Source organism: Furipterus horrens, unplaced genomic scaffold, assembly GCF_987537825.1.
Source record: "Furipterus horrens unplaced genomic scaffold, mFurHor1.1.pri manual_scaffold_7, whole genome shotgun sequence".
Lineage (NCBI taxonomy): Eukaryota > Metazoa > Chordata > Mammalia > Chiroptera > Furipteridae > Furipterus > Furipterus horrens.
Window position 1 is genome coordinate 132,876,082 of NW_028327177.1, and position 20,016 is coordinate 132,896,097.

The 20,016-nt window shown below is 46.9% G+C and overlaps 1 protein-coding gene across 1 annotated transcript in view; it reads right to left on the reverse strand.

The window, feature by feature from the left end:
* The window catches only part of DCLK3 (doublecortin like kinase 3), a 37,191-nt gene extending 17,491 nt beyond the window's left edge, over positions 1–19,700 (reverse strand). Inside the window, exon 1 of the mRNA XM_090283045.1 lies at positions 19,652–19,700. The gene's annotated coding sequence lies outside the window, so the exon portion shown is untranslated. The remainder of the gene's footprint in view (positions 1–19,651) is intronic.
* Positions 19,701–20,016: the final 316 nt, after the last annotated feature.

The window sequence follows — 20,016 nt, forward strand, 5'->3', positions numbered from 1 at the left end:
GTGAAGAGGTCATGATCACAGAGTGAGAGACAGATCTGTATTTGAATCCGGGCCTGGCCGCTATGTGTGTGAACCTGGGCACACATTTCAGTCTTTTCGTCTATGAAGGAGGAATGCCAGCACCCCCCTCCCAGAGTTTTCATGAAGAGTAAATGAGAAAAAGATTACTATTTACTTAGAGGACTTGACAGTAATTGCTAGTTACTACTACTGTCCCCACAACCTTAATATCTCTTCTGTGCGCTCATTTCATTTTGGTAGTAAGGCAGTCTATTGATAAGGTAGATTTCTATAGCATACAGCTTCACCTGGCCTCACAAGAAGTCGCAGACAAACGCGACATGCTGGGTATTTCTTAAAACTCTGATTGAGATTTTCTTGCCCTGGGGGGTTTAAGGATTTTTCTCTCATTTTTTAAAAAAGCAAAGAAAGAAACCAAGATTATCTTAATATTCAGAGGTTTAGTACTGGGAACGTGTTCTGAATAAATGAATAAAATAAGACTTTGTATTTCCTGATCAACTGCACCCCGCCAGAATAAAGTAGGTGAGGCAAAAGCAGTTCAATTTCCGTTTCTGTCCAGGTCAGGGAAGGAAAGAGGAAAATGACAGAATCTGTAAATCAGTTCAACCATGAGCGTGGGCTGCACGTTCTTAAAGTTACCCCACAGGCTCCATACGTCATATCCTACATGTAGGAATCTGCCATCTACACTTCCTTTAAAGTTACAAATAAGTTTTTAGGTGCACTTGAATTGTGGCAAAAAAAAAAAAAAAAGAAAAAAGACTCCACTTGTGCCAGGATGGGCAATTTGGCCAAGCGTATTTACCCAGAATGTTTTCTTGTTTTTTAATTATAACATACAATCTGTTCTGAGATGATTTCCATGAGACACAGGTGTCAGAGTAGATGACAAGTGGTGGCTGGTACTGATCTTCCCACATGCCATAAATTTATGAGCTTGACAATCACATTTACAGTGAAACTATTCACGGACATCTGTCGTTCCCTTTCTTCTCCTGCCTCCCCTTTTGTCACCGAGAGCCGACACCGAGAGAGGAATCTACAGGGGTAAACCGAATCTGCGTTTCCCCACAGGAAAAATTGAGGGAGAGTGCCAAGAAAGGTGACCTTCAAACGTATGTGTTCTTATTTCTTGTTCTTATGGTGCTTCTCAAAATAAAACCCTCAATACATATTTGTCAGGCTAAGGAAGTGAAAAAAACATTTCTATTCCAGGAAAGGGGGAGGAGAGAGAACTTTTCAGGGAGAAGCAGGGGGACAAGGAGGCATTCAGTGAACCCAGTAGGGATGTGAGAGAGTCTGGCATGGACAGGGGATCAGGAGGGTCCCGGAGAAAGGTCAAGTACGGGACGTCACGACCAAGAACAATACTCAGGGAATGAGACAAACACATGCAGGCTCACATGTTGAAGGGTGACCTAGGAGGACAGAGACAGATCATGATAGGATCAGTGGTCTCAAGGTCCCAGACAGTAAAACTGTGGAGCTTGGGTGTGGTGACAAATGCCAACCCCGCGGTACCCAGAGTCAGGGCTGAAAGAGGCATGTTCTCTGAGGAGCCTGTGTCCAGCTGATTACAGCAGACCCAACCTCAGAACCAGCCCTGATGTCTGCTGGTTCAGGGAAACAATCTGGGAACATCCCACCCCTGAACCCAAGGAGAGGCTCCACCAGAGTGGCCTCCATCCCAGGGTACAGACCCAAAGGATGTGAATGAAGACAGAGCAGCCCAGCCTCCACCACACCACCAGCCACACCACCAGCAGGCATGCTCAGTCCACTGTTCAGACATTCACAAACTCCTTCACACCCACTGTGCTCTGGGGTAAGAGGGAAAACTCAGACCTCCAGCTCCCCAACATAAAACTGGGTTCTCTCTGCTTCCAGCTACTTGGAAGCACTAGGAAAACACAACCTCACAATGCAAATATTTTTATGTTCTCTTCCACAAGTCCTCCCCCCTTTTTTTTAAATTCTTACTCCAGAGCACATTTTTCTTCTTTAAAGGTAAGAGGATAAAATCGGGAGACTGAATGACTGGTCCTTGGTCAAGGAGAGCAAACATTAGAGAGAAAAAGAACATGATCCATCCCTTGGGCCCTGGGCTAGTCTCCAGGAACAGTCTCCTCTCCCAAGGACAACAGCCACACTGAGTACTTGTAAACAGCACTATCCGGGTACCCACCCCTGTCAGCCCGACTAGAAGGCCAAAGGCCAGCCCATGTTGTGCATCTCCAAAAACATACAAAATCGATTCAATGTAATCGTGTGAGATTGCTGGTAATTCTACCCATCTTGACCTTCAAAGAAAAGGAAGTTTCATATTATCTAGATTAGTAACCCCTAATTATTTATTGTAGCCCTGGCTGGTTTAGCTCAGTGGATTGTGCGTCAGCCTGCGAGCTAAGTGTCGCTGGTTCGATCTTCCAGTCAGGGCACATCAGAGAAGGAAAACTCTGACTCCAAAAAACCTCCGCTGCCTTGCGGCATACCTCTTCTGGGGAAAGGCTAAGGGAGTAAACCCCGACAGAAAATCCGGAGCCGGAGTCCCTAAGGCGGTTTGACGTTGTAGTCAACACCGGCAACTCCTGCGGCGCACCTGAAGCCAAGCTGTATCGACTCCGTCTTTCCCTTGGACCCTTCAGCTGCGAAGAGAGGGGGGGTCTGCTGCATGGGCAACAGCAGACCCTCCATATCACCCTGCCCAGGCTCTGTAGCTTCAGCTCCACTGGAGAGGACACTCCAGCGTCATCGCAAGATGTCAATTCAACACGGGAGGAGACAGGTGCCGTGTCACTCCCGAGTCGGACTGCACAGCCATTCTCTGCGGTGCAGATAGACACTTAAGAAGCTACACCATCGTCTCTCGAGACGGACGGCTGCCGACGAATTATTTATTGTATCAACAGTAAATAATTAATGACAATATAGATCATAAAAATTAGACATCCTAATTCCCAGTCCTTGGTCACCAAGCCAGAAGCTTCCCAGGAAGTGACATAGAGAAAGGATGCTCTTGTAGCTCCCTGTTCTTCTGCTAACTTCCTACAGCAACATAAATTGGCCTCAATCTGACAGCACTGCTGTTTTTGCCTCATTCACCATAAATAAAAACGTTTACAAGGTTTCTCCCCAGCGCCAGCCTAACCCCGCGCATGCAGCAGAACAAGAACCGCTTTCGCTGAGCTAGTCCTCTGCTCGAGAACCTACAGTGGCTCCTTCTTAACATCCGGGAAGGTCAAACCCAAACTCCTCAACCCGTTATGGAAGGCCTTCCATAACCCAGAGATCCCCAACCCTCCCATCCCCAGTATATCCTCACTCTTCCCCATCCAAGCCTCACCATCTTTTAAGACCTAAGGCTCACATCTGCCACCAAACCTTCCCTGACCTCACAAGTTTACAGTCATAGGCGCCTCCTCTAAAAACCTTTTTATTTCATTAAACCAGCATCTGTCATGAATGCCTGACACCCAATACCAGCACTTGGCTGCAGAACACCTGGTCTCCCCTTTGGCACATCTCAGTTAATGGTTACATCATCTTCATGGGTATAAATAGCCTTCTTCTCAACTAAACGCAAGCTCTCCAAAACCAGCCACCATGGGTTATGTAGATTCCCCTACTCCATCCTATTACATACTAGGGGCACTCAAGATCTGGAAACCCAGTTCCTGACCCCAACATCAAACACCTAAGTCAAGTCTTGGGCTTCTAGCTCTCATTGGAAATAATGGAGTGTAACTACTTCCAGCACTGATAGGCATCACACAACAGACCTCCTCTACAAAATAAATAAGCGAGGTGGGAAAAAAAAAAATGACTTTCCCCAAATCCACACGCATCTCAAGGGCAAAGAGAATATGATGCTAAATGTGAGTTGGCAGGGCAAATTTGCCATTCATGTATCAATTGAAATAGAAAACCAGTAGGGACAGAAGAGTAATAGAAACACTCCAGAAAAAATCTAAGCCTACAACTCTTCCTGCTCACTGATCCTAAAATTCTCTGGCTGATGTGACCCAATAAAGTCATTAACTGTACAGGAATTTTGCTGTGATTACCTCTAATGCATTTCACTCCATCTGCTGCCACATTCAGATGAATTAAAATAACCGATTCCACAACGGTCTGCTCTACACCTTATTATACTGAAAAGGTTACCAAAATGACTGGAAGTCACATTAACCTAGGTTCCTTTCTAATCATTTAGTATTACTTTGTTTATGCTGCTAATCATCAAGTTTAGGATCAAGAAAAAATAAAAAAATATACTGCTAAAATTAATCTTTTGCCTTTTTAAATCAGAACAAAGAAAGTGTTTCCCTTTTCCTAAAGTGTCTAAACGAGCAGCTCCCACTTCCAATGTACAGCAGTCCCTCTCTATATCGTGGTTAACTTATCGCGGCCTCGCTGTATTGTGGGATTTTAAAAATTATTATATTTAATTATTTATCGCGGATTTTTTGCTATATCGCGGGATTTTGCAGTACTGTATACGTATGTTGTTAAAGTTACGTAGGTTTGAGAGTGTAGCATAAATGTAAGGTTCCTACTTTGCGAGGGTGGGGGGATCTGGAACGTAATACCCACGATAAGTGAGGGAATACTGTTCTGTGTTCTGTAGGGCAGGGCTTCTCAAATGGTCAAGTGCACACCCTCTGCCCCAGGGACCTGTTAAAGTGCGGGTCCTCATTCAGTGAATCCAGGGCCAGCGTGGGCCTGAGATTCCACATCTCTAACAAGGTCCCAGATGATGCCGATGTCACAGACACACAGACCATATACCTTGAGAAGAGAAAACACAGAGTAACGTCAAAGTGGCCCATGAACCAATTCCTTAAAGATGTATTTTAACCAACAGTATCTTTATTTTCATAATATGAATCGGTGACAGATGACATTTAATCAAAACACAACATCATCAGCGCAGTGAAACAAAAAAAGCCTGGTCATGTTTTCCTTGTCAAACGGTTTTCTTTTAAGTACAGCAAACAGAAATGGGGGAGGGAGTGTCTACCCAAAGGGGACCAGCAGCATCAGTATCAACTGGGAGCTTCTTAGACGTTCAGAATCTCAGGCCCCACCCCAGATGTGGATTGAGTGCCGGCCTACAAACTGAAGGGTCACCAGTTCAATTCCCAGTCAAGGCACATGCCTGAGTTGGGAGCATGCAAGAGGCAACTAATCACTGTATCTCTTGCACACTGATATTTCCCTATCTCTCTTTCTCTCTCTAAAAAGTAGATACATAAAATCTTTAAAAGAAAAGATTCTACGTTTTAACAAGACCCCCGGGTGATCTAGTGCATTAAAGTTTAGAGCCCTTGCTGTAGACCATCACTTGCTTCACCAACATGGTTAGTAAATCAAAATACACAGGCAACAGCAAGAAAGATCATCAGGTCCTTGAGCGAGTACCTATCCATTTGATTAACCCTGGAAGTGTGGCAGGCGACCCCATGGCATCCAGACAGGGATCCAGTGTGAGTTCATTTCTGTTGCCTATGTGTACAAGTTGCCAAATGGGCAGGCACGAGGACAGTCGGAGGGGGAAGAAGGAGGTGTCCTGGGCACAGGTACAGGTGAGCACCTGGGAAGATGTCACAAGCACAGGAGGCGATGACGGAAGAGCGGAGGGCATGGCATCTGTGCCCTGCCATCCTGGCCCTTGAGCGTGGGGTTACGGACGGATGCTGAGGAACTGTGTTGCAGAAGCCCGTGGGAGGTGCTGGGACGCACAGCAGACTAAGAAGCACAGGCCCCAGGGCCGGCTGGGGTGGCGGGTGGCAACGTGGGGCCCTGGGGACACCATGACAGCCAGGCGACAGCAAGGGAAGGGGGAGTGAGGAGTGACATAATGCCTAAGGAAGAGCAGGAGCCATGGTGTACCCGAGCACAGGTGACATCCTGCCCTGGGGATCCCAAGGACACTGGCTGAGGGCCCATGTGAGCAGGTGGAGCCGCTGGGACTCCAAGCTGAGCCTTAATATTAACACGGCTTCATTTGCCCCCAGGGCTGGTGAGGCCTTCCACGTTCCAGTGATCACACTATTACCCCTTCTCTCTGACTGGCTTTTCCTCTTGATGAACCCTCCTCCCGACTTCCGATTGTTTCATCAAAGGAAGCCTTTACACCTCTTTTCTGCCCTCGGCCTGTGTGCTGCTGCTGGGGAGCATCTGCAGATGCCGCCTGTCCCTGGTGGTGTCCTTTGGGACATCTGATGCTGGTTTGCTTTCACCAAAGCTTCCCTGGGGGACAGCTTATCTTTCGGTCTCACCCCTGGGTGTAACATTTCCTCCCCACACTCCCCGCTCACCCACAATCTCATCCCTGGGGGCGGGGTCACGGCTCACTCAGTAAAATTCCAAGAGGCTGGGGCTCCCAGGCCAGCGGCTGCTGTTTCCCATGACCTGGATTTTTAATCCCGACTGTCTGTTGCAGCTCAGAGATTCACAATAACCTTGACTGAGGCTGTTTTGCTTTTCGCGCTGCCATCCAGGTTGGCCCTTTAGACATGCTTATTTGGAAGGGGAGCAGCAAACCACACTTCTGAGGGACCAGTCAGCCGCTGGCGCGATGCCTGCCTGCAAGCCTGCACCAAATGTTCCTCTTTCTCTCTGGTTATCAAACCCAAGGGTCTCCATCGGCCCCTGAATCTCCATCAACCTGTGTCACAAGAGCTTTCAAACACTGGGCTAGTTGGAACTTCCCAGCCCTCTAGGGAAGGCCGCAGACATTATTCTAAAAGCAAACTCCTCCACCTTCTTGTTTGTAGAAAGACTGAGCACACCTATGTCATTTCTACATCTTCGTGCCTTGGTTTGGACAGATCTTAGACTGATGGAAAGACCTTTGGACTATCTGAACCGTCTGTCAGTGCCTGGCCCTGAAGCCACGCGCCCCTCACTTAGCAGATGTTTATCCGAGGAGCCGGCAGCCACCTCCACCCACTATTGTTGTTCAGAGCAGAGGAGGCAGAGAGGCTGTGGGTGCTTTAGAAAGCAGCTTTTAGATGATTTTGACTTCTTGATAAGACACCCTTCATATATAACATGCAATTAAATAGCAAGCAAGTAAAATAAAGGAAGAGGAAATGAGTCCAAAAAATATATAGCTTTCATTCATATTCAGGAGAGATGACACATTTGAAAAACATTGAGGCTGTTTATGTAAAAAAAAAGGGGGGGGGGAATATTAAGAATCATTTCATGCTAATAAATAAGACAACTTAAATGTAATGGATGGATTCCACAAAAGACACATATTATCAAAGTTGACACAAGAAGAAATAAATAAACTAAACAACTCCACTGTGCTATTTATCTGAGGTTTAGGTATACCAGACCGAGGAAGAACTTTCCATAAATACTCAAGACATGGTCATTTACATGATTGATTTATGGGTAAAAATTGCTTATGTTGAAATGTGCATCCTTTGTAAACAAAATTAAAGCCAACAATCCAACCTAAGGAGGATGCAAAGGAGAATTCTAAGGAGGTTCCCTATTCTAGACACAAAGGCAGTGTGAGTGAAAATCTTTGCATGTTAGAACTGACAGGGCCAGTTGCCCACCACCCTCAATTTTCAGATGCAACTGTAGACCAGAGAGGGTAAGCAACTGGCCCAGGCCTACACAGCTAGTTAGTAAAAACTGAAACAATCCTCTTACAGATCCTCAATCTTTTTGAACAATAGCTCGGACAGGTGGAGGGGTGTCATTGGAATCATGGAATAAAGCAAGCTCACAGGATCATCCAGAGGAAATGGAGCAGGACTCAGACCCATCAATGGGCATCAATAGCCAAGCAAAGCAGCCTCAGGTTCGCTCTGTCCCAATTGTTAAGCCAGCCAGCATCCCAGCCGGACAAAATAAAGTTACACAGTGTTCCTGCAGCTGGCAATAAATGAGTGAACTTTTCCCTGATATCCCAACAGACAGGATGATCTAAAAAAAAAAAAAAAAAAAAAACAACTCCTGGCAGTGTTTTGAAATTCCAAACAAAGAAGAGTGATGCTGGTGTAAAGCAGAAGAAGGTGCAAACTTTTACTCCTTTAGGAAATTCAAACTGGGCATGGGTTTCCTCTAACTTAAAAGTAGGAAATTCACTGTAGCAAGACCCTGACTGCAAAAGGCATCTAATAGGCACCACCAGGCTTTAGCAGTGGCCCCAATACGCACCCTGAGCACCAGAGCCAAGAGGGGCCTCCCCTGCTCCTCGCTGACTGGGGCTGGAGGGCCGGTGGGCCACATGGCCACCACCTGCCCAGCCTCCCAGGATGGCTGTAAGGACTGGAACAAGATGAGAGGCATAAGGTTGCCTGCCCCGGAAAGCACTCAGTACTTCGTGGTTGAGTCAGATGTCAGCGGTGGCCCCGAGATGAGCCAGCTCCTCTGGGAAGCCAACCTCAGTGGACACAGCCTCACCCAGTTCCCTCCCACAGCATCATATGTGTTTTCCCAAAGACAGCTGTCTTCAGAGCCTTGGTAAGGTCAACCTTGGCAGCTTCTGGCTCCTCTAAGAGTTGTGGTTAGGCTTCTTCGGGATCCCTTGCAATGCCCTCTCTTGGCATTTGCCGAAGCTATGTAATGTGCAAGGATGGAGTCTACTAAATAAATGGGCCTCGCTTGGCAAGATTCCAAACGCACAGACCTGATGCCAGGTATGGGGTAAGCCGGCAACCAATGGGTGTAGGATGAGCGAAGCCAGTAAATCCAATAGTTCATGGAAACAGCCCTCCAGTTGAGTTCACAATCATCAGAATGTGCTAGGTGATCAAAGCAACCACGTACTCATGATTTTCATCTGTTTCTGCCCCAAATGTCTCTCAAGCTACTCAGTCATGAACATTCTATAGGGCCAGCACAGTTGTGGATGCTGTAAGCACCCCCTCCCAAAAATCCCCTCGCCAGGCAGTGGCCCCCACCCAACAGCTCTTACGAGTGTTGGCTGTTAAAGGGCCACCACTGCTCACTGGCCCCAGGAAGTGACACACCCAATTCACCTTCACAGGGCAGCCCATAACCAGTGACTGACCAAAAGACCAGAGCCTCGCCCTAAGGCGGCCCGCTCCTTGGGGCAATGCGGGCCCCAGAGTCCCGGGCTTGCATCACGCCTGCGCACCTTGCTCCTCCTCTCCTGACAGCAGCCCCTGCCGATCACATGCACAAAAATCCTGCTCCCAGGTTCTGCTTCTAGGGAACCTAGACCCTCGCCGTACCCAAAATTATGAAAGGCCTTTACATTTTAAAACAAGAATGAACACTGAGTGTTTTGTGGGATTTTTTTTTTTTCAAATTCATTTGCCGAAGCCATTCTTCCTCTCGTGTTTCACGAAAAGCAAAAGGCTATGAATTTACACAGAGATGCCAGGAGTGTCTTCAAACTATTTCTACGCATGCATCCTTCCTACCTTTGTTCAGGTCTCGGGTAGATCTAATAACATTTCTCCAAAAGGCCTTCCCGCTAGATTCTCCGCCCACCCCCACCCCCACGGCCATTCCCCTCCCCCACCACCCCTGCTTCTTTCTTCCTAACACTGGGGTTACAATGTTTGCTTGATGCTCTCATCTCCGAGACCCCAATCCTTTAGCTCTGCACTGTCTACTACAATAGCCACTAGCTACATGGAGCAATTTTCTGTTTAAATTTAAATGAATTAAGATTACCATGCCAACCACTGTGGCATATAGCAGACACTCAATAAATAAATATACGCATGAATAAAAGGTTAGTTCATGGTGATCATCACGGATTCCTCAGTATCTAATTTTGTAACTTTTACACTAAACGCTGATACTCTCAGGGTAGGAAAAGAACTGTAGGCACATTTAAGAAAAAGTTCCTTTAAGAGCTATGAAATCATAGGACTATATTACTGCTTGAATTTTTAGCGGGTGGTAGTTAATTGTAGGTTAAAAAACACACAATGCCAGTTTCCAGAAGGAGACAGCCAGCTAGCCAGAAACCACTGAGAATTTCTGACACTTATTGAAGCAGCACAGAAACTAGAAAACTTTCCTTTTTTCTCCCCTGAAATGGACTGATATTTTAAACCCCTTTCCTTCTTCTCAACAGAATGAAAATCTATCAGGTATGGCCTTTTTTTTTTTTTTTTTTTTTCTTTGTTAACATCCACATTTAAGGCTACTTACAAGCCCACACATTGTGTGTGGCCAGGAAAACGTGCTGGGGGCAAGATAAAGAGATGCCAGTCTGTGTCCTCAGCCACCCCGCCCCACCTCAACACTAAGACTCCTTTCCTTGCTAAGAAAACAGCTTCCCAAGCACACCCACTTCGTACTTGTGATGAAGAAAGTGCCACTAACCACAAGCAGAACCAGGCAGCTACCAGGGCTTGCCTTTGTAATGTACACAAAGCAACTGGAAAAAAAGTGAATAACTCACAAGTGTTCCAGAGAACATGGGGACTGCAGGGGTCATGCCACTGGTTCTCAGTTTGTTTGTTTTGTTTTGTCAATTTATTCTCTATTTCTCCTTAATGTGAGTGGGACTAATGTTTTTCTTTCATGCTACAGGACATCTTCAGAAAAGGCCATCATCTTGAAACACCTTCAGTTACGCTCTTCTTACAGGAAACGATCAACTCCTTTGAGTTCTAAATTACTGTTAATGGCATTACAAGGAAAGGACTACAAGGTTCTAAGAGCCAGCACATAGCACCCTTGAAACCTCACAGTCAGGAGCTTCCTCAAGAGATTACTAGGGAGGTCTGCAACCCTAGGGCATCCATTGACTCCCAGTTCCAAAAAGAAAAAGGAGCTTCATTTCAATTTAGTGTACTTGGTTTCGTTTGGTCTCTTTTTTTCTTTTTAAATTAATATGTCTAATGATTTGGGTTTTCGTAACCCGAACACAAGGTGAGACCCTGAGCAGGGCCATGGTGTCCTCTCACTTTGATTTATATGAACCAGTCTGACCTGCCAGGCCTGTCTTCAGCATCATTGAAGGGCTGGCGTCCTGACATTATCTTTTACTATCAAGACTCAAGTATAAACATGTTCTTACTAACAAGAGTCAGTTGGCTAAGGGAAGACTATGATGTTGGGGCTAGTGAGGTCTAGGAATCAGTCAGAGACACCTACAAGCGAAGTGTAAATTCGTAAGAAATAATGTCTCAAAGAGAAATCAGGATGGACCCAAGCTATTCGTTGTCATGGTGCCTGTAACCCTGAACTTGCACTGTGGGGTGGGATTCTATGATTCCTACGCATACCCAACTCCTTGTACCCCTTTTCTCTCTATCCCTTACTCCTTCTCTCCCTGAATTTATTTCAGTTCTAGAATGTATCTATTTGTTTATTCGGGGCCACCGTGAAAGGCCATTAGAGTACATGGAACGTTATGAAATAGCTCTATATGTTTTTACTTCAAAATATAATCAGAAAGTGGGCAGCTATAAAGCCAAAAAGATGTTTAATCATATATATTTATATTACACTTTCCTGTATAACAGCAATAACCAGTTGAAAAATATTGTACAACTTAAAAATAAGAACATGTATAATGTCAACATATAAAAAATTCCTAAGAATAACTTTAACAAGAAATATATATGATCAACATAAGGAAAACTACAAAATTGAGAGAAGACATAGAAGATCCATTTCAATGACTGTCCATTACAAAATGAAAAGTCCTAATAAGTTAAATATATCAATTCTTTCCCACTGTAATTTGTGGGTTTGATGCAATTTAAGCACTAATGCAATTGTTGAGGGAAGACAGAAGGGAAATGAATAATGAGTAATAAAGATAGCAAAATACATTACAGAGCTATAATTATAACATCTTGGTACTTGTACAAGAATAGCTTAATTTCAGTAAAAAGAAAACTATAGCCCCAAAATAGATACTTCTCCACATGAGAATTGAATGTATAATAACAGATCATTAGGACATTTTATTCAATGTTGAAACAATTGGTTAACAATTTGGAATAAAATGAATTTGGATTTTTATGTCACAAGTATATACCAAAATCAATTTCAGACTAATTAAAAGCCATAGACAAACATAAATAAATTGTACTTTAATATTAATCAAATCACGGAAGAGAGAACGAGTTTGGAAATTAGAAGCATTGAAGGAGAGCACAAGTAAGAATCCCCAAAAGTTCTTCTGTATAAGACAGGACGGAGGTGTAAAATGGGCTAACTTGTGGACTGGCACCTGAAAAGACAGGGCTGATGCTGTGTGTCAGGAAGAAAGGTGCCCCAACCAACGAATACCAAGATGCTCAGTGGCTTCCACAATAAAAGCTTCTTGACCTGTGAATTCCAATGTGGAGCCCATCTCAGATCCTCCAAGGTTGCATATGCAAAGGTAGGGTATCATGAAACAGTTTTGTATATTCAGGTCCTTGAACTAAGAGTTGTTTGGAGCATGGAGTATGCTGGGAAGAGCTCGGTCTGCAAGGCAGAGCTCAGTTCCTAAAGATGTATTAGTCAGCATAGGCTAAGCTCTGCTACAGTAACAAATCAACCTCATCATCCTAGTAGCTGTCCAGCACTTCTGGTTTTCCCAAAGAATGAGACAACCATGCCCCTGCAGCCACAGAAAGTCCTCAAAAAGGTTGCAGTGGATTGTAGGGGAACCATCAGAACAGGAACTGTGGGCAGGGAATGATAGCATCTGCTAAAGAAGGGGGAAGTGATATCTGGGGAGCGCCAACTGTCTCTGCCACAGATGTAGAGATGCAAACTCCCTAAGATTCTGGTTGCAGCCAATCTGAAACAAAGTCAATAACTGGAATAAATTGAACAACCAACTTCATCCAATCCAACCCTGCAAAGAGACTCTTAAAACCAAGGCTATTATTGCTGGGAAACCTGCTCCCCCAACCAGCCCTGAGACCCAAAGATGCTGCGTAAAAGGTGCCCTGTACTCGTTCATGGGTGTGGAGACAGCTCTTAGGAAAAGTGCTCTGCTAGTACGTGGTGATTCCAAGATGAAAAGACACCCTGCCCGTCCTCAAGGAGTGTGTGGTCTCTGGGGATGACAGGTAAGCACCTGCTTATGAATCGTTTATCACAAGTACCAAAGAGATGTGGCAGGGGCCGGTTACACATCTCCCTGGAAGTCCTTGGAGGCTCTGCCATGAAGGTGAGGCCTGTACCAAGGTCAAGAGACAAGTAGACGTTTGTCATGAGTGAGACCAATCAGGGTCAAAGCCATTCTGGCTCATGCTGCTTCCATCAGTTGGTGCATGAAGTTAATAATTCATACAAAGAGGAAACACCAAGTTACCTTTTAAATTATTTAATGCCAAAAACCTTAATTAACACAAGAGTTCACTCTAGCAGCCACAAGATTTTGTTTCCAGTTAGTGACATTTTTGTTTGTCTGTTTGTGTGTCCTGATGTTCTTTGCCCTCCACCTCCCCAGGGTGCTGAGTTTCCACATTCCTGGTTACATAATTTACCTAGAGATCACTTAACCTGCTCTTTCCCGGGAGAAAGCTGAGCATCTCTGTCCAAAAACACAGAGTTGAAAGTTCACTGTTGGTGCTCTTAAAAACTGAAGGCGGATAGCTAATCTCACATTACAGAGTATGACAGCTGCTATCTCAAAACTGTCCACAATTTTCTCAATTTCTTTTTCACTTTCATCAAACATGTGGGAGACAAAAGTGTGAGTGATCGATCAGGCAAAATGCTGCCAGAACCCTCTCTAGCAGGCCCAACAGAAAGGCTAACAAAGCCACTCTTATCATCCAAATGAACGCTAATTAAATATCCTGGGGAAGAAAAATTAGGCACCGCAAAATGCTGTAGTTCCTCAGAAACTGGTTCAAAAAAGCTCAGTCAGCTAGAAAAGAAGGAGTGGGGAATAGGGCTGAACGCAGCACTGGCCTTAAGCTCTTCTGTCCCTTCTGGGGACGCATGCAGTGCTCGCCTTGGTCAGCAGCACCACCGCCTGCCCTGATCCCCGTGACTGAGAGTCATCTCTGACTCCTCTTCCCTCACCTCCCACATTCCATCCATCTCCCAGGCCTGTGGATTCCACCTCCCAAATGCCTCTCGAGCCTGGCACCTTAACTACTTACCGCCTTACAGCCCAGCTTCATCCCATCCGACCTGAACCACCTGGCTCCAGCCTTCCTCCTACCCCTCCCCGACCCGCACACCTGGGTGAAATGATGTCTCCAAACCACTGAACTGGTCATCCGTCTGCCCTCATGAAACACTCTAGTGGTTTTCCACCTGTTTCTCGAACTCTGGGGGAGCCTCAGACATACTCCAGGGGGCTCCAATGGTCTCTAAACTTAATTCCTGTTTAACTTTGTGAATTTATTTTCATGATCACCTTTTCTAAGATCATCAGTAGAAACGTATTCTAGATCACTCAAATGACCATATGATGACCAAGTGCTGCTATATTACTTCACGGTGTGTATCCTTGCACTGATGATGTAGTTGGCAACAAGAAAGAGTATTTGAACTGTCACAGGCTAATGAGAAAATAACAGATCAGACATAGTATAGAGGAAACTGATAGAGAATTGAGCCATCACACAACTCACATGGCATAGCACACAGCATATGAAATTCATAAGAACCGGAACAATTGTTTTTAGAATCAGACACAGTGATTTAGTTTTAGCAAAAATAACTTCACCCACCACATTAAAGTCGTGAAGTTAATCTGAATTTACTCCATTTGCAGCTGTGTTGATATTTTACTTATATATTTGTTTTGGTTTTATGCAAGCTCTGCACATAAGGAGTCTAGATCTATTGAATACTTCTTGTGTATTTGAATTGCATTATAATAAAAATAATTTAAGCCACTACTAGACATCTACAGGATTTTTTTTTTCCTTTAAATGAATTCACATATTACTCCCATTTAAGAAACTCTGGCCCTCCAAGGAAGACTTAAGACCCATAACAAGGTATGTGTGGGAGAGACAGAGATGTTTTCTGAGCTTTCCCGTCACACTCCCATCACCTCCTAGGCCCCTCACAATAAGCTCTGGCCAATGGGCTGTGGGCATCAACAGTAATTCATCCGTTCCTGCCTGAATCACAGAACAGCCAGAGAGCAACCCTCCCAAAACCTCTTCCTAATGCAGGAGACCACATTCTCCAAAAGGTGTGTCTGCAAGCTGGGGGAGAAGCTATGCCAACTTGGCCCTCCACTGGCCTGTGAGGGACTCACAGTGTGAGTGAGAAGTAGCCTTTGTGGCATTAAGCTACTAGTATAATGAAGTTGATTTGTTACTGCTGCAGAGCTTGGCCTATGCTGACTAATACATCTTCAGGAACTGCCTGCCTCCCTGACTAAGCCTTTTCCAACATACTCCATGCTCCAAATAACTCTTAGTTCAAGGACCTAAACACACCAAGCTGTTTCAGGACAGCCTAGTTTTTTTGCACATGCTGTTCCTTAATCCTGGAATGTCACTCCCCATATACTTCTGTTCTCCTCCCCCATTCTGCCACTGTGAATCATGCTTTAAAACCCAGTTCAGATATAATCAAAACTAGGAAGTTTTCCTCCCTTTTCCAACCCTCTTTTCCCCATCACCATTACCCAGGAGCTCTGCAGAATGCTTATCTCGCCATGTTTACATGCCTAACCCCTTCTCACCCCAAACCACACTGTGGAAGAGTCAATGACATATTCATCTTTACACCCTTAAGGCCCACATGCAGGAGAAGTAGGCAGCATTTGACCATTTGGCCAGGGAGAGCTTCTTCCAGGGGGCTGGTCCTAAGACACTTGAAGGGAGTTGGGTTAGACCCATTACCCCCTGAAGGGAACACCTTACTCAAGAGCAGCCAGTGCCAGCAATCTCTGCCCCACCCCCGGGCCAGACCTGCAAAGAGGCCTGAACCCTCCACACCATTTCCCTAATTCAGTGTCCTCCAGCTCCCACAAAGGACTCAGACTTTACCTGGGAGGAGTGGCCTAGGGCCTTGCACTCAAAGTGTGGTCCTCAAACAAGCAACACCTACAGAACTGAGGAGCTGGTGAGGAAAGCAGAATCTCAGGCTCCACCCCAGACCTCCTGAATCAGAATCTTCATGTTAGCAAGAGTCTCAGGTGATTCATATGCCTAATATTTGAGAAGCACTAACCCAAGGCACCCGGAAAGAATCTCTTCAACCTACAAGGTAACTAAGAGCAATACTTTCCATTTGTAATAATATCTGCTAAGAGCTTTACATCACTAAATTCTTAAAACATGATCATGCCTATTTTATCAATAGGAAACTGAGGCTCAGAGCGGTTGGGTGCCTTGCCCAGAATCACACAGCTTTGAAGTTTCAAAGCCAAGATGTAAAGGCAGTTCTGATGGACTCAAGAGCTCTAACTCCCATAAACACACACTACACGGCACCCTGCCATTTACAGAGTTCTGTGAATACTGAGCCTTCAAGACCAGCCCACGCATCTCTGGAGACCTCCCTGTCCCTTCATATAGTCACTGAACTGGTGCTCTCTCTATTTTATCATTTATTATCTATACCACAATGTCTCCACATACACCACTGTCCCTGAGAGATGGCCAGTTCTCCTGCATACGGGTTTTATGGGCTTGCTCAATAATTGTTTGATGAGACAATGAAAATATTTCCCCTTTGATCATCAAATAACCCTCTGAGGTTGGCTGGACAATTACTGTTAAGTAAATAAAGGTGGCGACACTATGTTTCCCAAAGAAGTCAATGACTTGCCCCGGGTAACCAGGAAGCCTCAGATCTCTGGGGATGGAACTCAACTCCCTGACTCCCGGGACAGGTGTCTTCTTCCCCACTCTGCCACTCTCCTTGCATTTCCTTCTTCTGACCTACATTACCAGGTAGCTGGAAAATAAACATCCTTTTCAAAGAACTCCCCCACATATGCATCTTCCAAAGGGACTCTGCTTTACCACCAGATGGGCCAAATTTAGACACTAACTGGACGTCAACAAAGAAAAAGAGAAACTCTGATACTAGGTACAGTGGCCCTATGGATGCAAGGAAAGGAAAGCTCACCAGGCAAGAGCCTCTGGCTACAGAAGCCCATCCAAACCCACCATGATGAGCCCTGGTCAAGGCAGAGGCCCACCTTCCCTGACCAGGTACCACCCCCACCCCCACCCCTGCAGTCTGTGGTATTGTGGGTCCACTGGTCAAGACAGCCTTTTCCCATCTCCTCATTGGCTTTAGAAAGAAGGTAAAACATTTAACTAGCTCAACATTTCACCAAAGAAAAACAAAACATGTGCCTGAAATATTCAAATATTTAGGAAAACGTGAGAAGGAAATTCCTTGAACTGGGAAAAGGAGGGACGAGGGAAGCTAAGAAATGAGCTCCTGGGACAACTAAGCCACTGAGGCTCAGAGTGACTGGGTACCAACTTTATTTTGCTTTTCTGAGCACAGCACCCAAGCACCATGCCATCCCTTCTGTTGGGCTCTGTGTGCACCACCAAAGACACCCAGATGAGGGTGGGCGCTGAACCCCTCCCTGCCTGCTAAACCTGGGCCTGAGCAGAGGGCTCCATCTGCTCGGAAGGAGGCACCTTGTCCGGGCTCACACTGAGGCACTGTACAGACCAGCACGGGCTCCCCATGACCACTGATGGGGCTTCACGCAGGTCCCAGGGGAGAAAAAAAAAAGGTTGAGAGTGAGAGGGTCCATGCTTTTTGCTGGGTTCTCCAGAATCGGGTCCTGGGATGAGAATCCCTGTGAAAATGATCTAGTAGTGGGTATTACTTGGAAAAACTGGTAGGGAATTGAAGAAGTGAGAGAAGAAAGAAACAGAAGCCCAGCAAAGACCCACGGAGGTCAACTGATGCAACTCCAGAGCAGACCTCTGGAGACAAAGCGTGTCCTGCCGCAGTGTCCCAACCAAGGGAAAAGGAGCTGGACTATTTATATTCCAGCACCTCTCAGGGGAGATGTCCATTCCCAGGCACTCCTTGCTCTCACTTCCTCAAGACCAAGCTCAAGGTCATCCTCCATCCAAGAGGAAGGGCTGGCAGTGGGGTCCTCATCTCTGTTATTCCGAAGCCTCATGGGGTTCTCGGGCAGGGACCCTTCTTGCACTTCTTTTTTCTTTTTTTAATAATTTATTTATTTGTTTGTTTGTTTGTTTATTTATTTTTAGAGAGAGGGGAAAGGAGAAAGAGAGGGAGAGAAACATCACTGTGTGGTTGCCTCTCACTAGCGCCCCCAACTGGGACCTGACGTGCAACCGAGTCATGTGCCCTGACTGGGAATCGAACTAGCGACACTTGGCTCGCAGGCTGATGCTCAATCCATTGAGCCACAGCAGCCAGGTTCTTGCACTTCTTTAGCTCACCATCAAAGACCATGACCCTAGGACCTTTCAAATAGACATGGAATGAGTTACTGAGCACCTTTCCGAAACCCTGTTCTGCCTCTGTTCTTTCTCCAGTGAAGCACTTTAGGGCACCACCCAAAGCAATCCAAATATTAACTTGAACTGCTTTTCTGAAGGTGGGCTGCCAGGCAAACCCAATGCCCTTTTCCTTTTTAACTTTTTTGGGCCCATTTCTGCTACCCTTCTCCCAAAGGTTAAGCAGCCCGCTTGGCTACTGCTGCAGAAGGCCCACTGACTGCGATGGCGCATGCTCGCTCACTGCTAGTCCAACAGATCACTTCCGCAAGCAGTAGCCTGGACCAACGTCACAGCCCCTAACAGGCATCAAAGCACAAGACCACCCGAGGACAAAACTCTCCACGAAGGACAGTGATGAAGGCAGAACCCAGCTTCAGTTCGACAGCTGTCATCCTGGACAATACAGTCAAGGAAAGGAAAGGGAAGGAGCCAAAAGGGAGGGGGAGAGGTGGAGGGATGACTAACTTGGGGATAAATAACAACTGAGTTCCTCCACAACTTCTCACCCCCGACTCCCAACAGGTGGATACTCCGAAGGTGTCCCCAGACGCCCCTGCCCAGCACTGGTGCGGTCTGCTATCTCACAACGCCACCCCCAGAGCCAGATTTGGAAGGCAGTGTAAACGCACTCCTATATTTCCCAAACTCATTTTTTTTTCTAATTCCCAAATGCTTTGCCTCTATCCTCTGTGTGTTTCTTCACCTGGTACATACTAAGGAGAGTTTCCTGTCCTTTAGCTGGGTCAGTGAGCCCTGGAGATCTGGGTTCAAATCCCAGCCCCACGGCTATCCAGCCATGTGGCCTTGAGCAAGTCAAGAGTCTGGGCACCTCCGTTTCCCCTTTCCTTACAGGTTTGTGTAGAGAAAGAAATGAGGTCAACTTTAGAAACAGCATCAGGCAGGCTGAGATGCTCAGTAAATTCAGCTCCCTCCCGAGAGCGTTCCCTCTTCTGAAGTCCCACCGCACCTCGCAAGACGCCCACGCGTTTCTCAAGAAGGCCCGGCTGGCGAGGGAATAGGAACCAGCTCCGGACAGCACTGTCCCCAAGCAAGCGAGTTTCAGGTGGTGTGGACGAGCGCGCGCGCACGCACAGCGCACTTCGGGCGCCCCGGCGGGTCCGGCACCCCCTTGTGTCTGACCCCGCAAGGAGCGGGGTCTCAAGTCCCGGCGACAGAAGCGCTCCCACCCCCACCCAGGCGGAGTCCCTGCCCGGGTCTCCGCGGGAGAGCAAGGCACTTACCCTGGGCAGGCCGCGCTGGGCAGCCGGGGGCGGGCCGCGCCGGGGGCGGCGGCGGGTGCGGGGTGGGCGCGGCGGCCGGCATGGTGCGGTGGTCGGCTCCGGGGGAGCCGGGCTCTGCGGTGGTGGCGCGCCGCGGCGGCTCGACGGTCCAGAGGGCGCGGGGAGGCGGGGCGCGGCGCTAGCAGCCACGAGCCCTCGCCCGCCCTGTCCCCTCCTTCCCTCCTGCTGGCCGTCCCGCGCCGCGCCGCGCGGGCGAGGACTACAGGGAACGTCTCCGGGGGCGCTGGGCTTAGCAACCGCGCGCCTGCCGCAGCTCCCTCCCTCTGCGCTGGGCTCGCAGTGCGCGCCGCTGGGGGCCCTGGAGA